At 40.7% G+C, this 6,034-nt stretch overlaps 1 pseudogene; it reads left to right on the top strand.

Moving 5' to 3' along the window:
- Nucleotides 1–5,205: 5,205 nt before the first annotated feature.
- Nucleotides 5,206–6,034, top strand: LOC147819190 (uncharacterized; annotated as a pseudogene).

Genomic DNA, 6,034 nt, shown 5'->3' on the forward strand with positions numbered 1-6,034 from the left:
CCGGTTGCTGTGGTGACAGGAGGGCAGTAATGATGTTAAGCACCACAGAGACTACAGTAGTGAAGGGCAGAAGCAGCACTGCACCATCTCTCCTGCTGTTGCTTCACAGCAGCACGTCAACCTACAGAGCACAGAGCTCAAGTTTAGCCTCATTCCTGGTGAGAATCGGAAACATATTGCGCTGGGCTTTTTCGCCTGCTGAAGATATCTTCAGTTATAATGATATAATGATGACACGCTATAATTTGGTGTAGAAAAATGGACAACAGAGCAGAAACTATAGGTGTTCTATATTACATTGTAAAATAAGAACATCTATACACTGTACCTATTACATTGTGATATAAGAACTTGTAATGCCACAATGTTACCTAACATTTAACTCTTTTTTTTAGATGTTCTTTTCTGCTCTTCACTAAAGTGGATGAAACGAAAACTGCAACGTTTTAAATCTGCTTGTGTGTGGGTATGCAGTGGATTTATGCGACATAATACTGTGACACATTCCATCTGGCGTCATGTTAGACAGTAATGCTGACTAAACTCACTTTAAAATATCAACAACATATAAAATAATCAACAAAAATAACACAAAAACCCACTTCTATAGGTTCATATAAACCTTGTTGCTGTGGTGATCATGGCATGTACTGTATGTCACAAGTTGATTAAAGCATGTCCTGATGATGAATGAGTGGAGTTAAGAAGCTCAGATCTGACAGGACAGATCTCATTCATCATTCAAACTGCTGACTTGCAGTATTATGATTCAGAATCAGGGGATCCCTCTCTCATGCTTTCCACCACCACAATAACATCACCATGTGCAGAAAACTGACTACACAATGTCACCTTTAGCTACCAATCTCACTGTTGTTTGTGGATGTTGATCACATTAAACAGCTTTATTTATTTATTTATTCAATTCAACTGTGACACTTTGATTAAATCCATATATTTATTCTTGGTGCACGGAGGAACCCCTGAAAAACAAGTCTGCACATCAGCTGCTCAAAACCTTGTATTTTTACTACACTTCCCAGCAGCCTAGTATTCTGTAGACTATATCAGCATCTGCATTATTCGGAGTCATCTACTGATACTTGCTTGAAAGAAAAAAAAGAAAAAAAAGGCTCCTCATTATCAGTGGAGTAAGGAGATATTGGAGCCCCTGACACGTGGATTTTACTTGATTGGTTTGATTTCTCGTTGTCCTGACATGCATGTGAAGGTGCAGCAATGTTTGGTCTCACTTTGTCTGACTTTTGACTATTGTATCTGTAATTAGTGTTTATTGATTTGCATTGACTAATCATTCACAGACACTCACTCTTGGATCCTCATCAAATTTTCATCTGCTGTGTGACCTACTCTCCCCAGCTGATCCATTATAATCCCTGTGATAAGACAGCACAATCAGAGGAATCATTTCATTATTCCTCTCCTGTGTTCCTTGGATAGCTCCCTCTCTGCCTGTTCGCTCATTCATAAAGATGAAATTGGAGTTGGCTTATTCCTCTCTGGAGCCTGCTCCGCTTCCAGCCTCTTAATGTTTTGGACCATCAATTTGTGTCAGTCTCCATTCTGCTCTCTGCAAGTGTCTTGGTCTCCTTTTGTGATATCCCTGCTTGGCACAGTCTCTCTACCTTTCCTCTCTCTCTGTCTCCATCTGGTCCTCTTCTCCTCCACCTGACTCATTCCTCACTCTTTCCACTGCTTCCTCCACCTCCATATTTTATTCTGCCCTCCTGCCTTCGTCCGACCTTCTCTGTCCTAATTCAAATGACCTTCTGGGGCTTTTCCACCTGGCTCTCCCTTGCATTAAACACTGACTCCAATATTCCCTTTTCTTTCAATTTCGCTGTTCCTGCTTCTGTCAAGGATGCTGAAACTAAAATGCAGTACTAATGCAGCTACACTGCAGGAAAGCCCTTCCCAACCCTCTTCTCTCTCTTAAACTGTCTTTGACCTCGATTTCTCCCTTTTTTTCTCCAAAGGGAATTTTGTCGCCTTTTCCAAAGAGAGCGGACAAAAACTGACACTCACAACAGCTCACCAGCTTTCATTACCTCCTTTTATAACTCTGCTGAATGCTGACTTGACACCTTTTTAATCCTGGAAATATGATATATATGAAGCGCACAACATTTATAGATTGTCTGATTAAATTATTTAAAACTGCTAAGCCACATTATTAATTCATCTTTTGGAACTCGTCAGTGTCAAACAAACCTTCAACCCCTCAACTACTCTGTGATATGTTAAGCTCAAAGGTGGCTTGTTTTGGTAGTTTAGTAAAGTGGGAAATAATACTGAGATTTTCATGGCATGGGTGACAAACTGAGGACTGTATTCTGTTAAAGGAAAATAAAAACTCTTTTTAGAGAAAGAAATCTTTTAGATGCTGATACATACAAAATAAAAACAAATATGGAGTGTAATGTAGTTGGTAAGCCAGAATTTCTCCACCCAACCAGTACAGATGCGAATTAAAAATATCTTTTCACAACTGAAGAATGATGTGTGAACACGCATATACATGCACATGCACGCATATAGAACAACCAATACCCATGTATCATTAAAGATCCTGCTTAAAAACACCTGGAGCCCAAGGTCACACATCCTGCATCCATGACGATCCTTCATTCATGATCTGAGAAGTTAGAAAAGTCATTAGATGTTGTTTTTATTTTTCTAATCCTGCCTGGCTGTGACTTCCGCTGTTAAACTACTGCAAAGCAAACCTATGTATGTGAATATAATTTTACTATAATGCCTAAATCCTTATGCTCAGTTGATACAGGCAGTTTAACAGCTCTGGAAGTGATACTTGTGATGATCCCACCTTGGTCTCATTATATCAGTATGGTACAAGAGATTCAGGCTCCTTTATCTGAACAAAGGAGTTGTCTGCATCAATCTCAGATGTCCCGTTTCCTGAGGTTGTGATTCAGAGGAAAAGGCCACTCACAAAATTTAAGACCTTCTGTATAGGCCAGCTTTTCAATATGGCCAGATATAACATGCATTAACATCCTGCATCCACTCTCTGAGACAGAGTTAGGCCTCTACTCACAACAACTCAAAGACATTTAATATCAATTCTCAGAAGCCCCTGTTTTTTTTTTTTACAGAATGTATCTGTTCCGAGCTGGATTAGAAACACAAGGATAGAGCAAACCAGAGAGGTGGATGCAACCAGAAGCAACGCACATAACGCACTGAATACTCTACATTTAACTGTACCTCACATAGACACTGAGGATCATTGGTATACACAGGGTTGCACCGTGTACCCTTGGCTCACAGTTTTTTCTCTTTCTACAACCATCCCCCACCTATGTACCTCTGCCTCCTGGATCAATAAACAGAGGTCACATAGATTAAGGAGAAGTCTAATTTTATTTTGTAATTGCACCAGATAGCATGTAGTTGGCATCCAGCTGTGTGTAGTGAAGTCAAGTAGCAGAATAGCAGAGGATGCAGATTTCCCCTCTGCAGGTTCAAAACTGGACATTTAAAAAAACAAAACTAGGCATGCAGGCACGTTTCTAAAGAAGAGAGGGTACAATTATCTGATTTGGGCATGAACGTAACCATGTCATTATAGCAAATTACTGTTATGAGTGACTAACACACAACGTCTCCACCATGAACACATCCAGTGCAGGGCAGCCCTTTTTTTTCTGCACAGCTGGCCGCTGTCTCATAGCATTATTAGAGGGGGGAAGGTGGAAAGCAGGAGATTTATATTGACATTTAGGGGTCACAGTGTAGAGGCTGAGTGTCAGCACAATGAACGGAGTGTTTAGTGGCCAATATCACACTGAAACACAGCACCTCCAAGAGGACTAAACCACACACTACAGTTCACATGTGTTCAAGAATGCATGCATGATGCTGATTATCAGGTTGTCATCAAGCATCAAGTTTCCTCTGTACCATGTTCACACGGTACAGATGGGTTAGGGTTTTCATCTCACCACAGAAACGGTACTGGGCTCAAACTGATGCTGTAGGATAATGTATGTTGGGATTATATACTTGTATAAGAAGAGAAGAAAGACAGTGTAAATAATCCTATACAGTGGTCGCCTGGCACAGATTTAATTCACAGAGTGAAAGTGGGAAGAAGGTGGTGAATAAATGAAATTTTAAATAGATGTTTCCTGCCATGTCTCACTGGTATTTCGTCCCAAAGGGTCAGACACTGTTGAACCACCTGTAGTCTTAATCTAGACTTCTTTATTCATCCACACATCTCATCATCACACCTCCCACGGCTCACTACTGCTGATCTGTGGTTGTGTGTATGAGATGTCTAGATAAAGGGGTGATCCGGCACACTGGTTCCAGATGTTGTCCGTTTATTAATTCAACATTGTACATGTAGTCACAAGTTTAAGCATGCAAGGCCTTTTCTTGAGCAATTGTACTGATGGTTGTTTTTCCATTTTCTGTCCCGTCCTGTTCCATTAAGACGAGAGCAGAATGACACCTTGTATGCATGAAATGTTTTGAAAAAAGTGAAAGGAAACTGAAATAATAATAATTCCCTGTCAACTAACTACTCAGTCTGCAGGAACCCAGTTTTGAGGACCTACAGTGAACACTTGCATTAGCTTTTAGTTTTACACAGGAGCCATTATAGAAATATGAAAATATAATCATGACATTAGTCCCATGCCTAGTACATTGAATGAAGCCAATATATGATCAAAGATTAAAATGTTAAGCAGCATCCTGAGCTTGCCTCAAAAAATTAAGATTTAAGGATTTTATGTGAAGCTTCAACTACAAAGTAAATCATGCACATTAAACAAAAGAATATATATTAGCATCATGTCTTTTTAAGGCTGTTATTTTGCTATAAATAACTGTAACAAAATATATTATTTTACAATTTTTTTCCCATGGCAAAGACAAGATGTTGACAAGTCATAAGAGTCATAAAACAAAACTGTGACTAAATCTCCATACAATATCATTGATGTCATTGAAAAGATGTGACAATGTGTCAATACAGACACATTGATCATCTGATCATTCTACAAGCAGAACTGTGAGGGAATCAAGTAATCTATGTATTAACTGATGGAACTGTTCCATGTTTCCACCACTCTTCTTACTGGCATCACTTTGCCAAACACCTCTACAAGAGACACACACACAGATCGAGCTGCACAAGCGAACTAGAACAAGATGGCAAGACCACTACATGAACTCAACGTTGAAATGACCCCTGAAGAGAGAAGGATATACATCAGAAAAGAGACATTTAAAGAGAGAAATGGAGATGGAGAGAAGAAGAAGTGTTGCTCTAGAGGAGCTTCAGAACAGCAGGAGAGAAAAGGAGGAAAGAGATAAAGAAGATGAAAGACTGAGAAGGCAGAAGGAAAGAGCTGAAGAGGAGAGGAGGAGGCAGGAGGCCAAACAAAGAGAGGAGGAGAAGAGGAGGGAAGATAATCAAAAGGCCATGGAGAAAGGAAAGCAGGAGTAACTGAAGACAGAGAGGCTTCAGTGGAAAAAGGTCATGATGGTGCAGGAGCAGCCCATAATGAGACCTATATACACCACAAGTGATCTGAAGAAGGCTCAGCTGAGGAGGCGCGAGGAGGCTGAGCTTTGCCATGTGCAAGACAACACCAGCTTGAAGTACCTGACCTCTGCGGTGAAGAACCAGGAGCAGGGTAAAAGAAAAGCTCACACTAAAAACTGGGTTGAAGAGCAGAGGAAGAGCTCCACCCAAATGACTCCACCCTCAGCTCCAATGCTGAAGAAAAAGAGCCTCAAGTCTCCAGCTACTCCAAAATCCACCAAGGCCCTGCACTGGCTGCAGAAGAGACTGAAGTGTGGACTCAGCTTCAGAAAGAAGCAGGATGAGGATGGTGAGAGGAAGAAGGAGGCTCGCAGACTCAGAGAGCTCTATGGACAGAGGAAATCCCGCAGCCTTTTGTCTGAGCATTTTGGTGCTTACCGCATGTCCAGGAACCACATCCTAAAAATAATCCATGCCCTGAATGGACTATGA

Source organism: Seriola lalandi, unplaced genomic scaffold (genome assembly GCF_002814215.2).
Source record: "Seriola lalandi dorsalis isolate HSWRI2012SDOR001 ecotype SW California unplaced genomic scaffold, Sedor1 jcf7180002054256, whole genome shotgun sequence".
Taxonomy (NCBI): Eukaryota; Metazoa; Chordata; class Actinopteri; order Carangiformes; family Carangidae; genus Seriola; species Seriola lalandi.